At 43.7% G+C, this 20,296-nt stretch overlaps 1 protein-coding gene and 1 long non-coding RNA gene across 2 annotated transcripts in view; one reads left to right on the top strand and one right to left on the bottom strand.

Annotated features, from left to right (window-relative positions):
• The window catches only part of LOC105668687 (uncharacterized), a 195,054-nt gene that overhangs the window by 105,680 nt on the left and 69,078 nt on the right, over positions 1-20,296 (top strand). The window lies entirely within an intron of this gene.
• The window catches only part of LOC105668686 (uncharacterized), a 181,078-nt gene continuing 163,829 nt past the window's right edge, over positions 3,048-20,296 (bottom strand). The window contains exon 4 of the mRNA XM_067352649.1: positions 3,048-4,400. The gene's annotated coding sequence lies outside the window, so the exon portion shown is untranslated. The remainder of the gene's footprint in view (positions 4,401-20,296) is intronic.

The raw sequence follows: 20,296 nt of genomic DNA, 5'->3' as shown, positions 1-20,296 counted from the left end.
TATTTTAATAAAAAACTCCGCCTTTTCCTTATGTATTGTGATTTCAAATATTTTATAAAACACACGTAGAATATCTTTTTAAATTGTTTGTCATTTTTGCTCAAAGTGAAATTAACACTGTTAAAATATATAAAAATATTTTATTGTTTGAAAAAAAAATTAGGCAATTATTTTTTTCTTTTTTTATTGGGAAGGTCCTAAAGTTTAACTGGTGAAATAATACGCCACAGCGAAATTCAATTAACATTATGACATATATCGAAAAAGTTTGTCTCCCTGTAATTGGAATTCAAGCCTCAATCGAGACACCACTACTGATGTTACAATACTTCCCCTGCAATTTTTACACGTTGGCAAACCTAAAAACCACTTCAAGGTTCTAATATTATAATCATGACATATCGTCTATTATCGTTCTGTCATATAAAACAAATCTCAAAATAAATATGTTTATTAAACATTTTTTCTGTAGAGTCTGTACTTTGTATTAGCGTTTATAGCTATTAATCGTGCAATTAAAAACTATGAATTTACTTTCTAGTTCTCTGAATAGGCATTAAGTCACAAATGTACACTGTTATTCTAGAAAACAACTTCTACATATATATATGTCCACTATATATTACATCTGATTTCAGATTAGTTACCGCCTAGAGTTTACTACTAACTTCCACACACAATAACCTACGGTTTATTCCGCTAACTATGTATGATGTTACGCCACGTTAAATATATATGCTGCATAAAGCCAAGAATTTAAATTTTCAAACTGCAAATAAATGAAGTAACAGAGAAAAAGTTAATTTAAAGAGATTTGCAAGAGACGGAATTATTCAATCAACAACAAGCGTTTGTGTATTTAATTTTTGTGATGAGGTAAATTGAATTTTTTACTTCTCTTCTAGTCGTTAAAAGAATTTAAAGAAGAAGATTTAAATAACGCGATGCTATTCGTGTACACTGCGTAATTCCCGGCAAGAAGAATATTTTAAAAAATTCACGCGCACGCAAAATAAATATTTTATGCCGGGGAGCTAATTCGCCTCACTTACGGTGGTTTCCGTGTGTTTAACAGCTGCCTTAGTTGATTTAATAATATCCACCTTATACCTAATTACTGTCTTACGCTTCTGTGCGCGCGGTAACGATATTGCGGGAATCGCAGATCTGTGCATGCAGGAACGAGCGTGAATTATGATTATTTTGATAGAACGAATATCCCCGTTAATTACCTAGACACTATAATCATTATGACTTTGATATATTACAACGTTCTTATACTACGAGCGAAATTATGTGAAATCATCTCCATTTTATTTTACTAGAATATAACTTTGCGTGCGCTATACACGCGCGATATAAAATTCTTATGCTGTAGAATGTTGTATAATATCATTTGGCAAGCCTAGAACTTTACTGCGATGCATTGAGGAATCTTATATTTTAAAGAAAGAAATGGTCTCGAATGTTAAAATATACATTTTATTTATTTTTTTTATGCCTTATAATATTATAAGATAACAATTATTAGGTTAGAACTTTAGAATGTACGTTTTCTTTACTGTGATGCATTGAAATTTTATATTTTAAACAAAGAAATGGTCTAGAATTCTAGAATATAAGATTTCAATGCATCGCATTGTCATGTCATATTCTAGAATTTAGATCTACCAAATATGACAAGATAAGAGATTCTCATGATAGGATAAGGCATAAAAATGAATAAAACGTACATTTTAACATTCTAGACTCCACTGCTTTGTTTAAAATATAAGATTTTAGTGCATCGCAATAAAAACAATGTGAATTTTAAAATTCTAAGTCTATTAAGTGTTATGATAGAAGATTTTAAAGCATAAAAATAAGTAAAATATACATTTAACATTCTAGACCACTTCTTTGTTTAAAATATAAAATTTCAAAGCATCGTAGTGAAGAAAATATAAATTCTAAATTACTAGGCCTATCAATTTTTGTAGTATAAGATTCCAGTGTCTAATAATTAATAAAATATACATTTTAATATTCTAGGCCATTTCTGAAATTCTTACCAAATATTACTCTCTTTTAACATAAACTCAAAATCAAATAAAAATAATTTTTTCTTGAATCGTACAATTTATAGTAATATCATTTATCAATATAATTACGAAGTCACGTAGTTTATTATTCCAAGTAGATTTTTACATGATTCTAATGTTCTCAAACAAATAAATATATTTGCTTCAAAGCTCACATAATGAGAAATGCTACACTTTGAAAGCGAGAAGAATCGGTTCAAAAGGAAATATTTAAAAAAGATCAAACATAGTAGATGTAATTTTAATTAACTGCGATAACACACACGATTGACGTGATCAAAAGTCTTATCATATTTTATACCGCGTCTGCATTTGATGTTTTTCCAACGTCTTGCCACATTGAATAATTAAATACCTATCGGATTCTGTGGCAGATGTTGATCTCAGGCGGATAAAATCAGACTATAAAGTAACGCTGGAGCGAGATGAGCAATTAAACACATGGAAACTATCGTAATTGATGCAAATAAGCACTACCCGGCGTCGGGTGTTTATTTCGCGTGCGCCGCGCATAGTAATTAATAGCCCCAATCGAAGTACATTAAGAAACCGCGTTATCGGTGCGCTCATTAGGTATGCACCGGCCGACGTTTCCTTGCAAGGAAACGCGGACCTTCATACGGTAACGGTTGTCCGGCGTACGGAACCGCCGAGTTGCATGTGCACGGAAAGGTTACCAGCAATAAAATACCCGACATCCGGCGGCTATTAATGCCGCGGCGCAATGCCAAACGTCATTTACATCGGCACTTTATTTCCACGCGTACCCACATCAATGCGCCGAGGTAGGGAACCCGAGTTCTTCGCTGCCTTAGGGTCGATCGCAGCAATGTTCAAGACTATTTTTTTTTTGTCGTACAAGCACTTAAAACGTCCAAGCGCATTAAAAAATGCGATACGTAAAATCTTCCGGTTTTTTTTACAAATCTGTAGAAGTGTTTGAAATGTTTATACCAAGTTTTCCAGTTTCAAAATGTAAATGCAGAAATCGAAATGAAAGATCGAGATTAACGTGCGTGTAATTAAACCCCTTTAAACCGTAATCTTATATTTCTAAATATTTTAGTTACAGCTCAATTCACATTTCTTAAGTTTTGAGAAAGGATTTCAGCGGGATTAAAGGACGCAAAACGTTAATATCATTGTATTCGCGGTCCTAAAATTTTACGTTTCATCATAAAGCGTGCTATGGATTCATAAATCCCGGTGGCGGACCTGTTCGCGGCAGGAAAAACAATTTCCGGCAGAACGCCGAATTAAGTACTTATCTTTACGAGCCGCCGTGCAATTTTCTGAAAGAAGATACGCCGTTGGGCGCAACGCTGCGGGAAAAATTTATCGTGGTCCCGATACTATATTTCGAGTGCATAATGCCGCGCGCGCTGTTTGTTAGCAAAAGTTACGCCCACGTGTAGAATGCAACCGCAGCGATAAGAGCGGAGGAGGAAGCATTATCGTCGGAAAGGCGCCGACGTCATTCAACGCGTCGTCCTTAACCGCTCATTGATCGAATATCAATATTGAAGTTTTAAACATCTTGCAAAAATGCATTTTTAAACACAAAAATTTAATCCAACGATTAGTTCTTTTATTAGAAGAACAATTCACGTCTCTATTCAGCTCGCGTGTCTGCAATCTTAGCTCTGTTAATTACAAAGTCCACGGCAAAAATTTCAAAGTGCTCGACGACGGCGGCCGGAATGCATACGCGGTACACATTGAGCTCGGGGTACGAGCCAGTTGGCCGGAATAAAACGTACTGACCGTAGTTGGACCGCCGCCAGTGTACCTATCCGCGTTAGCATTCGTCTTTTCATCGCAACACGCCTCGCCCGTGGCGGATAGATTGATGCGCGGTTTAAAAGACGTAGGCGAGCGATCTGAATTATTTGCATGCTCCTGATGTGCCACAGGGTTGAAATTTTCAGAACCCGGAGCCCTGCCAGATATGTACTCGACGAACGCTTCTCTTGTCGTGCAGCGATCTACAAGTGTAAAAATATCATCGCGTCCGCGACAAAAAAATCCGCGTTGCGACAGTCATTAACAAATTAAATAATTGGGAATGTAAAATTAATTAAGGTTCGTACGATTAGGTAAAAGATTTGTCTACTCGGTGAGATTTACAAATATCGATAACTAGATTTTCTTTGGTGCGCATAAATTCGAATTTATCGGGAGAATTTAACAATACAACTTCTACAAATTCTATCGTGATGCAATGGCGCGAACTATTGCACGGAAAACCAGCGTAGACCTGTTTAGCCCGTTTGATTGCCAGAGTTGGAAATGCATCGGTGAAGTCCAGTCATCTTATCGCTGAAACAAATTATTCAAATTAATTATATAATTTGTGCATAATTATAAATTATACAATTAATTGCACGCGATAGTCATCACAGATGTTTATCGCACTCAAAATATTATTGCCGAAAGCCATTTTCACAGAAGCAGAAGGGAATGTAGGTTGAGCGTAAACGCATTCCACGTGCTAACATGGCGGCAAACGTCGGAATGCCTTCGGACACCCTATAAATTCTAATTTAAAATCAGTGTCGCAACGAAAGGTCCTCCAAGAGGCGAGCCATTTCTCAGTGCGCTGCTCGCATAGCTCATTCGTTTTATCGTCCTGAGCGGCGCGCGGCCGTCAGACCGGCGTCGTGATAAACAGCCGCTACTGTCGTAAGTCAAGTCAATGTAAAATCTCGAGCGTTACTCCTTTATAACGTTTACTTAGAATGACTCGACACGACGAGTACAGTCGCCGTTTAATCATCAACGGGCCGTGCGTGTCACGATCGTTTGTCATTGTTCCCCGGAGCGAACTGGTAAATTAAACAACCCGGATGTTTGTTAACCGGCGACTGGAGCAGTTTTTTTCATTAGCCACTCGCTGATGCGAGTGAGCGCCTTGTTATTTGATAGCGTAAACCGTTCGCGCGCGGTTGCATCCGTATTAATTGCGCGTATAACGCTCTTCATGTTAATTAACATCGGCAGCGTAATTGGATCGTGCGTCTCTACGATTACGATCGGCAACGGTACGAGCATAAAGCTACTTTGTTGCATGCTCTGAGAACTGCTACTGGCGCCGTAGTTACCGGGATTTCTCCGGTTACCGAAACTCCGTCTCCCGCATTGCAATTGCCGTTGCCGTTTGAGCACGCATTGCTCATCAGACGCGAAAATCCGCGTCTGTCCGCGCCGAGCGTTCCGGCGATAAAGCGCGCGTTGCCGCCACGGCGATGCCGTAAAATCCTTAAAATGCGCGTGGAGCTTTAGTGATCTCGCGCGGGCACCCCTCTTTCGCTTAAGGTTAATCTAGCAGGAGCGTCGCGACGCCCAGCTAATGGCACGTACGACGTCGCGTTGCGTGCCAGCATTCTCAGCCTCGAGCGGTCGTCGTCGTGTGTGAACGCGAAGAAAAGAGGGTGGGTGAGGGGGGAGGGGGCGACCGGTGCCGCCGGCTGAGTGATGAAGTGAGTGCGGAGTGAGGTCTATTTTTGCGCTCACCGACAAACAGCCTCGTAGATCTCGTGACACGTCGTTAGAACGCCACGAAAATACCCTCCGCGCCGCCGAAAGTGCCACCGTGACATCCGCGAACCGCTGTGCTCTCCGACACGTTTATTCCGAGAAGCCACTAAACGCTGCGCGCTGTAACGATACGTCGTTCAATCGCGCGACAAATATCGCCGAGTGCTCGATTAACGCCGGCGCGCGCCGGCTGATATCCCGCAGAGGTTTGCGCCTTCTGCCGAACGCGTAGGTAGAGCATATTAAACGATGTGTACTGACAGCGCCTGTCCGATGAGTCACTTTTCAAATTTACGCTTTTCCAATGCAATTTGTCAAGCGGTTATTGCTTTATCGCGATACCGATAATAACAAGATGTTCGAAAGAACTGAAATGTAAATACGAAAGAGGATAAAATAAAATATTTCTATGGGATCCGTGAGAACGATATAATATAATGCATACTTAAAGGATTTTCTAGAAAATATCTTGGAGATGCTGATGGTAAGTGATCAGCGGTACAAGGAAAGTGAGAATTGTAACCAGAATTGGATTCAGAAACTCATATAATCGCGTCCATTTGTATGCATTTCGATGGTTTACGTATTTTTGAATCGAACAGTCGCGAGAAGGCGACGATGCGATTGCGGAAGTCGGTTTTACTGTAAGTTATTTAGAATCTAACAATAGCGCATCGTGAGATTCGGATTAAGTTGAATCCGCAATTGCGTAGCCAAGCTTTTAGCAGCGATATATGTTTGCGATAAAAGTTTCGTTTGTGTAATTGCTTAAGACAAGAGTCAAAAACGATCAAACTTGAGAATGATTATAAAAACCACTTCAAAATTCAATAATATAACAAAACCAAATTAAATCATAAAATCGTATTAAGACTTTATTTCCACGAACATCGTTATAAAAGTTTATGAAAAATTAAAGGGATGATTTTCTAGTAACGCAAGATTCGCTTCGATATCGACGTATATCAACGAACAATTAGAGACAACAACTGATATAATGATATAAAAGCCAATTATTAATATGGCATTTTAAATGCACTAACAATAGCATTACTAACAAAGATATCAATTATTTCCCTTGACGTCAATTATATAACGTAAGAGGCTATGGATAGAGCGGGTAATAATATACTGTGTGAATATCTTAGCGCCTATTTAACAGTGAACTTTACCTAACCATCGTCGAGTCACGCATCGTTACATACAACAAGGAAAATTAAGCTAACGACGTACCGCGCCGTAAATTCTTTAGATTATTAACTTCGACTACTCGTGGATTATACCTCGGAATTTATTTAGTACCGTTAATATGCTCAAGTCTCGGTGAAGGCACGGGCAAAAGAGGGTGAATGAAGATTATGTGTACTTCAAGAATGGAATGATTTTACTGGTTTAGATAAGATAAAGTATTATGTGAAATAGTACGCTGCGTGCACACATCGTTATTAAAAGATTAACTGCAATTGAAAAGCATATGATTGAAAAAGCTGTTTGATAAATAAGTTCACAGCGTTGTTAACGCATTTATTTTCTCATTTTATGAAACATTTAATTTTTTTAATGCAATGCGAAATATTAAAAAATTATTAATACGACGATACAACAATTAAATTAAATAATTTAATTGATGTCTGACTTTTCATCCGACTCTTGAAATCCCGTTTTTCGCGATCGGACTTTTTTCCACATCAATTTCTTATTTCTTAGATATTAAAACTTAAAACAAATATAATAACATCCGCGCGAGAATTCTCTCGGTAATAAAAATTTACTGCCGCTGAAAATTCGGAGGAAGCTTCCAGGAAACGCGTAATAAAATTCTCGGGGGGGCTAAACGTAATCGGCGCCCGTTTATGCCGCTGTTTGTAAGAACGAGAGATTTTCAGAACAAATCCAGGCAGGCGTACACCCTATATCAGGCTTTCCGCCGGCTCCCCTTCTGACAGTTATTGCAACGTTTGAAGATACTTATTCGAGGAAGTTACGGCCAACAGCTGTGTGCTTTTTTCGATCGTTTGGTCTTCACCGTGGAAATTATTATGTACTGCACAGAGTTTATACATGCGATGTAGGCATAACCTTCCGGCGTAGGAAGTCTTATATATTTTCCAGAGCTAAGCGGCGGGAAACTAATGATAAACACGGCTCTTCGTAGCTATAAGGGGAAATTAATGTTCTGAACGTAACGGTAAATGGAGTGGAAAGAAGACAAGAAACTGTGAGATAAATGACGTCGGGTTTGCCGAAGAAGAGCATCTTTCGCGGAAGACCGCAGAAACGTGTAGTGAAAAATCTGAAGTTTTATTCGAGAATCATCCCGGAAATGTCGGACACTGCGAAATGGTATTGCAAGATAGTGTAACACCCAATTAACACATATTATGTTAATTAGCGCGCCATTAATACGTGTTGTAAAATTATAATTTCACAATTGTGAGTTTATCGCGCATAATCCGCGAAAGGTTCTCGAAATCGTCATTTCCGCGACTCTTTATTTGATTACACGATTATTCCACGTAGAATTAATATGGAAAGTATCGCGCCGCGAGAAGAATATTTAGAGACTTGGCGCTGCAAATGTCAGACGCAAAGGTAATCCTCGACGTAGCTATTTTATGATAATCATTGGACCGCTTTACGACGCTATAATTCCATCTCTGTCATAACGACGCGATCTGACGTGAACTTTCAAGTAGCATGTGCACAGTTTCAATCGGAGATAAAAATTGTGTAACGTACGTCAGCGTTGCAAATAAGATAAATCTTGCCTTGTGTTCTCGGGCAAAAAATATATATATCTTTAATCCGTGAGTTGAATCAAATTGCCGCGCGTTAAACTCCGAAGATGTATTATTACGATATAATTTATTGCCGACGCGCTGGAACTGTGCGCGGTGTGCTCACGAGAATTCTCGAATTTCATAAATCAAGGTGGTAAAGTGAAGCGAGAGAACCATCGTCGATTCATTGCAATGAAAATTAACGTCGCCCCTTACGGAAACGTTGAATGAGATTCTAGCGTGCCAGGAGTGCATTAATCGTTTCGTCATTAGACAGAAGATTCTGGGTACGAAATACGATGGTAATGAGTAGCTTCATTAACGCCACGGCTGTTGTTTTCCGGTCATGAAAACCCTCGCGCCCGGTTATTAGCAATTTCTAACTTTTTGTTCCGCGCGGTTAATGACTCTTTGGCTTTATGTCCGAAACTGTTGGCGTTAACAGCGCAAACTGACGATCGCCGATTGTTTTGCTAAATGCTAATTAGGTGCATAATTCTGTTACAATGCAAATTGCCATTCATGCTATCCGTTTCAAAGTTAGTTAAAATAATCACGTAATGCGCTGCGTATTTTAATTACTACGTTTATAATAATAGACACAGAGCAGTGATTTAATTATGTTACACGAGCATTACACAATAATTATACGGCTGTAATAGAGGTACCGTTATCGGAATTTCTAACGCGTAAACGAGGTTGCATAGAAGCCACGATGTGATTTTACGTGCAAAGCTATAATTATACTTTACTTCTTGACTGATAAAACAAATCTATTTCGGATGTTCAGTTTTTATCGCGTACATTTCCAAACAGTTGCGAGAATTCGGCATTTATCTGCGCAGAGTTGAAATACATTTTTAATGTGTAAATGCGTGGTGCGCGCGGTGCGGAACGAAATTTGAATTGATCCATGCTGCTCGCCGAGAGTGAATGCGCAAGGAAGTGATTGCGGATGATGGACGATCGATGCCGGGGAATGATAAAGTAGTAGCGTGTGGCGGAGAAATATCGACGGGACGCGCCCCCATCTATCAGGCCCTTCCCCTGCCGTCTCTCCCACCTCCATCCGCCTTGCCGATAATCACCGGCTGCCAACCAAAGTCAGGGATACAAGTAAGATCTTGTAGAAAGATTTGACTTGCTTTCGATCAATGTAGAAATTCAGTAACGCGGTATCTGTGATGTTCCGAGGTTACATAGATAACTTTAAAAGATAGCGCAAAAAACTGCAAGTACACAAATATCTCCCGAATATCTCGCCAAAAAGTTTCCCACACTTTTTTCCAAGAATTCCGTAAAATTTTTTTCGTACTTCCTAAATTTATCAGTTTGAAATAATGTACGCGATAAGTGGCGACGTGCTTACGAGCGCTACGCGTAAAAAGAGAACGATGTATGATCGATTGTAATTTCTGAAGCTCGCTGTAATCGAGACTTCGCGTCCCTCACACATTACGTCGTCGCGCTAAAAAATCAGAAGTGTCGGGCTCTGTATACCGCGGACATATTAATACGTCGTATGGACTCGCTTGGCGCAACGCGGCACGCAACGCGCTGTCATTCATCACACTCGAAGGTGCATACTGCCGCCACCGCCGCCGTCGTTCCGACGTGCACTCTCGCGCCGTACGATCGTACATATGCGAGAGTGAGGCGCGCATCCAGTTAAAGTATGTGAAATCCAAGTGCTTTCAACTCCGCGGCAACTCGCAACCATAACTCAGTCGCTCCCGTCGACGGGGTAAGAGTTAGAAAAATTTCACGGCTGACGTCACCGCCACCGTCGAGCGCCGGCAGCTCGCGCGTGTACAATTCGCACACGTTTCTCCATCCGTCGACATGTGTAAGCGGCACTGTCGCTTTTTCCGAAACGTGTGTGTTTGCTAGTTTTTTTTGTTTTGTTTTTTTTGCCAAAGTTAAATCGAAGAAAAGACCGAAATTTTATCGTACACTCCATTACCCTCCTCGCCGCGATCGCCGGGACATTACTCGTAAAATACGCCAGTTAAAGTACAGCAAAGGATTACGGAAAGCGGAAGTCTCGACGCCGATTATGATACGTGTTACGCGAGGAATTTTTCCGATGTTAATATAAATTATGCAGAGGTGTCTGACAAAAATGACTAAATTTCTGCAGTATCTGACTTCCCGACTGGTTAACTGCACGGCATACGTGTGTGCTTTGCACGTATAGCGCAGTCTAGCCGGTACGCGTAGGAAACGGAGATCAGCATACGTCGCGTATTATTTACAATTGGCGGCGATTTATGTCTCTGGGCCGGATGAAGGTAGGCAAGCACGGGGAACGTAGGGAGAGAGAGGGCGGGAAGGGTTGGAGGGATGCGAGAGGAGAGCGAAAGAGAACGCGGCCGCCTTGCCAGCCAATTCCCGGCGGCCCGCTATATTTACGAGGCCCATAAAGTAGCGAGCACGACCGCGTATATTGCCGCGTAAATATCAGCTTATGGAAATATAGAGCTCAATATCTGCCTGCCTGCCTGCCTGCCTGCTTGCCTGCCTGCCTGCCTGCCTGCTTGCCTGCCTACCTGCCTGCCTGCCTGCCTACCCAACGCGCCCGGCAGCTTTTCTTCCCTTTCCATTCCGTAGAGTATCCTGGATCCAGGATGGTGCTCGCTTAGCCCACTCGTAATCGCGCAGTTCCGGCGAAAGAATCAGTTCGGTCGCAGACTCGCGTCGTTCCGCCGGCGGATTTATCGCCCGGGCTTTGGACGAAAAGCCGCTCGACGATGGCAATTAGCAACGTGCGGTAGGGGAAACATTGGGTCTTAATTATCGGGAGAAGTTCGCGGGGAAACTGGTTTCTCTTTATGCTCGCGACTTAATAATCTCTCGGCAAAAGTAACTCTGTGTCGTCGGGATCCACCTTCTTAATACTCGGAGTTTATATCCGTCGACTTTATAAATCGAACGTCCGCAGTCCGTATTTCTAATATAACGCGCGTCCTCGTCGCGGTCGTCGCATATTTTCCGCCACGCCGCCGCGAACGGATTGTTATTAACGGCAGAGGCTATCGCGTGTACGCCGTATGCGGACTAAATGCGTGCACGTATTCACGAAGGAGCCGGTCAGAAGTCTAGAGCGCGACGGAGGAGAACGCGACGAGGACGCCTGTCGCTGGCTGACACCATTAGCGCGGCCATCCGTCACCATTAACACAGATGTCCGTGTGTTTCCGCGAACATCGCATTAATCACACCTATCCACATAAATTTCCGCCGGTCCGAGCGGAGCAACGAAACCCGAGCGCGTCCTGACACCTTAATGGATGATAAATCAGGAATTCATTAAGGGTGGGAGAGGGAGGGGAAAGGAGGGCGAGAGAGAGAGAGGGTGGGGGGAGGGGGATTAGGACAGATGCGATGTATTTATTAAATAGAATGCGGCGCAAGCAAATGACTGTATTTTAATCTATTCGCTGTCACTGTGTCGCGCCACCGGTGCAAATTGAGTTGACAATTTCGGGCCGCGCGTTTCCCGTGATTACTGCATGATTAGCGTCAAACGCCTGGCGCAACGGCGCGCGCGATGCTATCGCGCCTTTTTCCCATCGCTTTAATCCACGGCGAGATTAATGTAACGCGCGCGATGTCAGGCCTGGGACGAAAGATTATTTATTTCGTACATCCTACTTCAATTCATTTCTGTGAAATCTTACGGATAGTTTATCATCCGGCGGACATTTCGAAACGTCGCCCGACGCGGAAATGGAGAGGCGCCCAACCGGTTTCCGTCCACTAATTTCCGAATAACTGGAACTGATTGACGCGCTTAAATGGAACTATAATTAGCATCTAACGTTTGTCGGCCGTAAAAGCCTCTCGTCGGAGATTTAAGTCGCCGTTAAAACGTATAAAGGCTGAATTAAGCGCGCCGCGCGGCGCCGTTCCCGAATGTCCTCTCGGATGTGAGATTGAACGCGTTGATAACCGCCGTAACACACCGCTCGTATACATTTTCGCTGTTCATATAGAATACATTAAGCCGACAGCATTAAAATGTAAACGACATGTATATTTGGAAATGGCGCGTATAGCGGAGTAACAGAATTCCAACGGCGCACAAAATTTATTTATTTTTACGCGAGCGGCACCGTCCGCGCGTCCGGCATAACATCCTTTACCGAATACCGCCGCGCCGGTCTTAAAAGTCGGACGGGAGTCAGTGTTTTTGATCCCCGCTGACGTGTTTACGAGAGCCGTCTGGCAATTAATCGGGATTTATGGCGTACTTCTGTAACGCCACATCAGATGAATCCATCTTAAATACCAATTGCCCGGGGGAGTTGGGCCGAATTTAGGGCCGGTTAGGACCGGGACCGGCGGTGCTGGCAATTCCACGCACTTTTTACCAGGGACAGCTGCTAAGCGCTGCCTATACTATCCTGGCCTTGTCTCCGAACCCGCTCGCTCTTATGCGAGAAAAAATTTCAGGAGTTACACGAACGGGCGATCCGCATCTTTTTGCGCACCGCCGTCCAAGTTTTACGTTCCGTCGAGCCTCTCTGATCTTCGAGATTGGTATTTAAATGACGGAATCTCGTCCTCTCCGAGCGATTAAAAATTTATCGATTCAACGATCGAAATAGGACAAGAAATACTAATTACGAGCCAATCGAGAGTTGGGAATGCAATTTTTATTCGTCGCTCTTCGAAATTTTCACAGGTGACTGTGTTTTGAAATCTGAAAATGATTCAAGCAAAGTAATTGGCAAATGTTAAGTTTGCACTTTCGATCTGATTACGAATACAAAGCAACAGGGAGCATCAGGAAATCCTTAGGATTGCTGTCCTGATTGAAACTCCCGCATATATTTCCCTAGCGTGTTGTCGCGCGTACCCGCCTTGGCCGCCGGTTTGTAGCAGGTGTAACGAGCAACCTCCCGCTGCGGCTATTAAGCTTTAGCCAAAATTAAACCTCACGGAACTTGAAACCCCAGAAGTTATTATCATGCTATTGCTCTTGCGGACTCCGGCAAGAGTCCTTTCTCTATCGGTTTTGCCTCCGCGCTTCGTGCAATATTCACCATCAACATAATTTTCTCGGCCGCGCGCGGACCATTATACGATAAGAAGAATATTAGCGGTGTGAAAAAACGCATTTATTATTAAAATTCCTAGCGTAGCTGTTTAATCAGACGTTTAACTGCTAATTACTCGGCCTGCAGTCAGATCTCGACAAAGTACGTCCTTTTAATAGCCAAATCATTTACGGGGATGGAAATAACGCTTACGCATTGTCCCGAGAAACGCGACTGAATTATAAGAGTAATCTCGGAGTAGCAGCGGGAGTTAGAAAACGACGAAATTTGGCGCTTAATAGCTTTCGCGGAACTCGAAAAGGCTACACTAACGATGTCCACGCCCCCTCTTGAAAATGTTAGGCCTGCCCCTCGCCTTTTCGAGTGCGCCCGTACCTTCGGGAGTCGCCAATTGCGCCCGACACTCCGCCCGATAATCACGATAGTCCGTTAATGAACCACCGCCCCTCCGGAATCAACGCGAATTTGCTCAATTAGAGAAGGCCCGTTGTGAGTCACGTCGTTAATTCCGCGAAGGAGCACAACTATGTCGCATTCGCGAGTAATTTTGCAATTTTATCGCGTTGCGCTTTTGCAGCGAAGAAATTTTCAAACCGATCGAAAGCTTTCTACAAAAAAATAATTCAATCGCCGGCCGGGCGGCGAGCTTGTACCTCGCGCTACAAAAGGATATACATTGCCAATTACCTTTCGTGCTGCGCCAACGCTCGCGTACATCATCCCGTGGACACAAATGAATATATACCCGCTCGCATAAATACATTTCGTGGCGCGTAGGTGCCGACTGATTATAAAGGTTTAATATCGCTCCTCGGGCATTTGCGGTGAAGTAATGTAAGCCGCCGGCCGAGACGTACGAGCGGCCGGCGGCGGCGGCGGCGGCGGCGAGAACGTGAGGTAACAGAGAGACGGCGACGGAAGCCGCGAGTGCGAGCGAGCGAGATGGAGAGCGAGGGAACGAGAGAGAGAGAAAGAGAGAAAAGGAGAAAGAACCGCGACCAGGTGAGGCGGACAACCGGTGGTAATGGAGCCGAGAGCCGACTGTAAATAATGCGGCTTATTGTTAAATCGCCGCGGTCCCAGCATCATTAACTCTATCGCAGATCTCGCCGGCGCAGCGGGTGTCGCGGTAACTCTTACCTCGAGTGGGTATGCGTGTTGCGAGCACAATGCCGGCTAATGATGCCTCGAAGGCGGTATGTGGAGCGAGCGAGCGAGCGAGCGCTCGTTGGAAGACGCTGGATATGGCTTATAAAAAGAAACGGAGAGGAGAAAGAGACGAGGCGAAGCGTATGAGAACATGAAGATCGTGGTGAAAGTGAACGGATCGAATGCAAACATGATGAAAGCGGAATCGAAATGAATGCTCGAAAATTTTGTTCGGCTAATAAATTCGGGACACAACGGGAGGAACGAGATAAAAAGACCGGTGAACATTTAGCGGTTACAAGCCGCTGATTCTAATCCTTTCTTCTCATATTAGTCGTGTCATGCAATTAACACTTTCCCGCGATTTCAATTAGAATCGCGTATATCGACGCCAAGTCCTGGCGCAAAGAAATCCGCGTGCATTTAAAAAATGACTCAGGTTCCTTTTACCGTTATTAAATTTTTTTATAATTAAGTCCTCTTTCACAAATGAGAAATCAATAATATCTTCTCGACTGGATGTTTCGGAACGGACGAATTTATATACACGAAGCGTGAAATGTGACGTGAACTGGAAAACGCTCGAAAAGGTGTACGAGAAGTAGAAAGTGGAAGGAAAGAAATGATAGTAAATATGAATAAAAATATCGAGCTCGCGCTTCACGAAACATCGGAATACCGAGAGAGAGAGAGAGAGAGAGCACGGACGCCGCGCGGCGGCCGTGGCAGCGGTATGTGCATCATGCGGAGCCGTGCCGCGCGTCACGGGTGCTGCAAAGGCCGCCGCCGCAGGGGACGACCCTTCATCACCCATCAATGGTGGTCCCCATCCCCCTTTCTCCCCGTGACCACACGTAACACCACCGCGCCTAGCGACTCACGCTGCGAGCGTACCCACCGCTAATGAACGTCTCAATATTCACGCTGAGCGCTTCCATCTCTCGGCGCTCGGTACCGCGGCCGACCATCGATCCGGTTTACTGCTGCGTAACATGCGGCCGATTCGCCCCTTTTTTTTATGGATCATCCCGACCGCCGTTACGGAGCGCCGTTAATTTTTTCTTCTACCTCGGCGAGCAACATGCAAATGTTTATTTCAACTCGAACGGCAAAGTTGTTATACCAAAGTGTCACTTTTAATTGCGATGGACACGGATAAACGAAAAGCGGCTTATACAGAAGACATTCAAAGTGCAACATGTCAGTTGGAGAGTAGTCTTCGCGAATTATATAAAAAATCCTCCTCAGGTATAACTGCATTGAAAAGAGAAGGCGCAGACTTTTTATATTCTTTAAAATCGTGCTGATGTGAATGTCGCGGTTTTAAAATGCGAAAGAAAGTACATGTCGCTGACTCTGATTACGGAAACATTTTCTTGAGAGACAGCTGATAATTATTACATTATCATTTCTACATGACACTACATCTCAAGGGTACAACTATATTGTCACGCGATATCTCGCGACACATATAACACTTATTGATCGAATTTCTAACGATAGCTCCTTTGAGGATTGAAAGTTTTTCGATTTCGTTCGCGTACGATCGTGGGCGGTATTGCTTCCTGGTCTAGTCCTCTACGTCGTAGAACGAAATATATATTTGGCGCTTTTCGAAGATTGCTTAACTGTATAGGGGGATTTGAAAGGCAGAAGTTTGGGAGGTAGGAATGGCGATTGTAAAATTTACTCTTGTAAGCTTATGAGATTTCAGAAAGTTTCTCACCCCCGGTATTACGTCATTTATGGGTAAGGTAAATATTCCAGCGCGCGCATACATGTGCCAATCTCCGATCATGTATTAACGATAAACGGTTATTATTCAACATTTATAAATGAGAAATCCAAAATAAATATTTTTTTTTAATATTAGTAAATTAACTTTCCATGTGAAAAAAAATTAAGAATCTTTTCGTATAACATTTAATTGTATGAGATAATAATAATTATGTAAGATAATTTTATTATTATGAATTCTTAACAATTTCACTAACAGGTAAATTTTAATCTTTATTGTGTACATAAAAGAAATATTATTTTGATGGGAAAAATGATATTTTTAATAACTCTTGAGTGTTCAGCCATTTATTTTTTATTTATGAACCGTACAAGATAATAGATAGTAGTACTATTATTATAAGTCAATAACAATAATTTTCAAGTGTGAAATAAAACATCACTGCTATTTGTAATACGTAATTTAACGATGACAGAATAGTTAATCATAGCTGACAGATTCTTTAAAGGAAGCAGCAACGTTCCTCACATGTATAGCATCGAGGCTATAATTGTTTTCGGGCGAGGAATGGTCCATAACTTATCTGAAAGATGCGCATATTTCAACAATGCACACAAGCTGAAGTCCGACTCCGCTTGCCATGAGGTTATAAATAGCTGGCGTTCGATGATGTTTCGTACAACGACGGCGCAGCTATGGGACGAGTAATTAATTTTAGTTAGACAGCTCGTGGCGGCAGAGTGAAAGGCGATAGATATTGACTGCGTCTCCCACAACGACGGTGGCACGCCGGAATTCACGGCAGCGCGGCGGGAGGTGCGGATGAATTCGTATTGTGCAGCTATGACGGTGCAGCGCGCATAGACTATCCGACATCTGTGTGGGGCGCTGCATAGAATTTCAGCATTGCCGTAAATAAGGCCGTTTCGTCTCCGTCAACTCTTCATTAGTCTAGAATAGCCGGAGAGAAAAGAGGCGAAATTATCTTGCGCTGCAAGCGGCCGGTGCAATTTCTATAGACGTATTCTATTAACGTATAATAAATCACGAGATGAGACGACGCGCGTCGATTATTAAGCAATGAGCGCTGGTACAAGCAGCTGGAGCGATGTAACGGCTGCCGGGGACTTGTTGTATCGCGAGCAAAAATGTGTGTTATTAACATTTCACCCGAAAGATATCCGCCGCGTCCCACGGAGAGCTAAATGAACGGCATCATTTGGCAAAAGTCGTATCGTTACGTTTTCGCTGCGGCGTACATTGTGTCCGCTGATATTACACCGATATCCCGCTCTCTTTTTCCCGCCGACTCTTTTCCCCTTTTTCTCGCAGCGCCAACTGACGTTCTCCTTTCTCCACACGTTCGCTCATGTACTCCGACACCCTCGAAGAAAAGTGCTCTCGCGCGCGCGCGCCCGCCCCGCTTCAGGAAGGACGACGGCGATCGCAGGCGATGTAAAGAGGACACGCGGACACACGAGAGGAGAAAGAACAACCACAATTTCGCCGCACAATCGCACGGTCTGCGGAAAGGGCGGCGGGACGGAAGCGGCGGGGGTTCAAGGGGCGGCGGAGGAGTTTTTGCCACGGTCGGAGCTGACCGCAGCGCTGGACACAGCAATACCCGAGTTCCCGGTTTGGCATTTTACGGAGCCATTCGAGCAAGATGGTGCGTGATAATGGCGCCTTATAGGGGAAAAGCAATTTCTGTCCGCAGACCAGCGCGCTGCACCCGACTCGCCCTCTCCCTCCCCCCCCTCCCCCCTTTTTCATGCCCTTCGTGCCGCGACGGTTACGACATACCGCGGACACGTCGATTCTCGCCTCTTAATGTGGCGTTCTATCTCCCCCGAACGCCGTCGGGGACGTCATGCGATTATTCAACCTTCATTGTGTTCTAAATTAGGTATACCGCGGATAATACCATTTGTCCGACGTGCATCCTTTAGCTATCGCGTTCAAAAGCTGTCATCGTTACACGCCAGAATACGCGTGACGAGCAGGTATTCACCGCGGGAATACAAAACTTAAAGGCTACTACATTGAAGTCGGGGATAGACGCGATACATTTTCAAGATAGCTGTTATTATCGAAATTTAATATATTCGAGCACAAAATAATATACATGGATCAATTGAGGAATTTTTGAAACAAAGTAGGGAAGCAGTTTCTATCTTTTCGAAATTATTTTTACTGTTAATATAATTTTTCCTCTTTTTATGCATTTAAACTAACGATGCCCCAAAGCTCCAAAATTGTATCATTATGAAACTCCGATTCGTCAAGACTCGCAAAATATCCGTTAACTGCTCCCTTCGCTTCTTCATTCGACAAAAAGCTTCTTCGAGAAAGGAATTTTTTTTATCCGTGGAAATGGAAGTCAGATCAAAGCTAAATCAGGCGAGTAAGATAGATATGGCAATAAATTTTATTTCAATTTGTTGATTTTTTTTCCATTGAAAGATTACTCGTGAACGCGTGTTGTCTTGTTGTGCTGGCAAACGCTGCACTCATCTTGCGTTGTAGTTAAAATAGAAGAACTTTAGCAATTTCAGAAATCTTGAATCGATCTTGAATTCTCCAAAATTTACATTGATGCAAAATCTATATTTTATTCCAAGAATTTTTAAAATATTCACAGCATTGATACCGACGCTCTTGTAGAATTTGATTCAAAAAATAGCTGCATCTATCCACTGAAATACGTGAAAACGAGACATAAAGTAGATCCGAGATTCCCGCGCACGAAAATACGCGGAGCAAGGACGACGAAGGCTTTTAGTATGAGTCTGGTTTATGAGTGTCGGGCGCGGACATTTGTTACGCGACAGCTCTCGGCCGTCGTCGCGCGGAAAGAGCAATGTGTAATATTTCTCCAGTGGTCGACGGCGCGACGCCTACGCTTCAGCTCGGCCCGTAAATCCGTCGTTTATAACGTGTGGATAATGTGTTTATCTTTTATCGACAACATAAATATTCGGACCTCGGAAACCGTAGATTACGTCACGGTGGTAATAGAATCCCTCTTCACGGTTGAGTTATAACTTAAGACGCTGTGAAAGCGTGTATAAAGATTTACGCATTAATAGCGCGACTCCGGTTGCTAAATTATCTCTAAGCAGTATTGCGGTCTTTTTTTTTTTTCCTTCGCGATCTGTATATAAATCATTGTACTGTATAAATCTTTTTTTTCACGAACCAAAGCGAGGGGCGATTAAACCGTCGAATCTTACAAAGCTCGCAGGCTTAATTTCCAGCCCAGCCGTTGCATCGCGATAAGAGAAGGAGGCGTCGTACAACCCTCGCCGCCCGGTTGCCATAATCTCGGCTCCGAAATACTTCGGGCGACTAAATGGACCGACTGATGTCTGGAGAGCCCCCTCCGGTACAGTCGATCGCGGCTCGTGTAACCGAGTGGGTAACGTCGTCGGTTGGCCACGAAGCACGTGACCGCCACTTCATATCCGATCGTATAAAGCGCGGGTGAGCAGCGCGAGCGAGCCGAGACCCCCTCGCCGAACTTGGCCGCGGCAAGTTGCCTGCACGTTTATAACCCACTCTTCCACTCTACACGGTACGTCTGGAAGTCTCCAACGCCAGCCCCGATCTCTACGACTCGCACTCTCCGGTTCGCCGAAGGGAACGTAGGTGGGCGGACGGGACGCGGGGGAGTTGCGGGAGGCAGGCGAGAGGCTACCAGATATAAATTTCCTGATATTCGACCGTTCGTGTCGTTTGAAATGGGGCAGTTTTCTCGGGACCTAATGGTTATTGCCTTTCTCGGCGGACATATTGCGTTCCATCCAGTGCAATGTGTGCGGCCGATATATCAGAGCTCTTCGCTCTCTCGGGCTCCGGGCTCTCTCGGATAAGGGTGGTTGTCGGGGGGCGTGGATGTAACGGGATGGAAGGAGAGGAAAAGGGAGAGAGCGGGGGGGGGGGGAGGAG

This window comes from Linepithema humile, chromosome 3 (assembly GCF_040581485.1).
Source record: "Linepithema humile isolate Giens D197 chromosome 3, Lhum_UNIL_v1.0, whole genome shotgun sequence".
Classification (NCBI taxonomy): Eukaryota; Metazoa; Arthropoda; class Insecta; order Hymenoptera; family Formicidae; genus Linepithema; species Linepithema humile.
The sequence above is the reverse complement of the archived record's forward strand: the minus strand, read 5'-3'. Positions and strand labels throughout refer to the sequence as shown.